Here is a 717-nt window from a genome sequence, read left to right on the forward strand (position 1 = left end):
ATCATTGCTAACATTAGAATTTGAACAGACTATCTCCATGGAAGTTCTAGCAAATTGTCTTAGGTTTCTAACAAAAAAAAGGTTACTTAGACTTCTAGAACTCGAGATATGGGTTGAACATTAAACAATATTTGGGTTGTATGATAGATTCAGATTTTTTCATTGTTGCTATGATTTGAACTTAAAAATGATCTTTTTGAATATTAAACTCCCATGATAGTTTTAGGCCTATATCTTAGCTTCCATCCATATAGAGCAGACCTAAATCCAAGTTTTATAGCTCTAGTTATGATCCAATGACTAAATAGTATTTTAGTTTGGACTGAACCAACATCTCTTTTCTAAACTTGGCCCTCTCCTTATCTTCTAAATTTCAGAAGTTAAACTCATTAATCAATCCTTTTATTTATATGATATGCTTACATTTAAGATGAACATTTACCATAAATTAAAGGTATCTTATTATATTAGACATGATATTATAAAACATGCTCTAGTTAAGGAATTAAACCTTGATAAAAATACACTTTTAAATATTAAACAGTCATATTTTATAGCTGTTGGTCTGTCTATGGTTTAAGAAAAGTCCTCATCAGTAAAGGAATCCTTATCTTATCGAGTGAAACCTAACCGTTCTAACATTAACAAAAGAATTTAATATCTATAATACATCTTATGCATAAGGTTGTAACCCCAGATACTAAAAGAAAACAAAAT

This window comes from Populus euphratica, unplaced genomic scaffold (genome assembly GCF_000495115.2).
Source record: "Populus euphratica unplaced genomic scaffold, PopEup_1.0 scaffold25.1, whole genome shotgun sequence".
In the NCBI taxonomy this organism is placed as follows: domain Eukaryota; kingdom Viridiplantae; phylum Streptophyta; class Magnoliopsida; order Malpighiales; family Salicaceae; genus Populus; species Populus euphratica.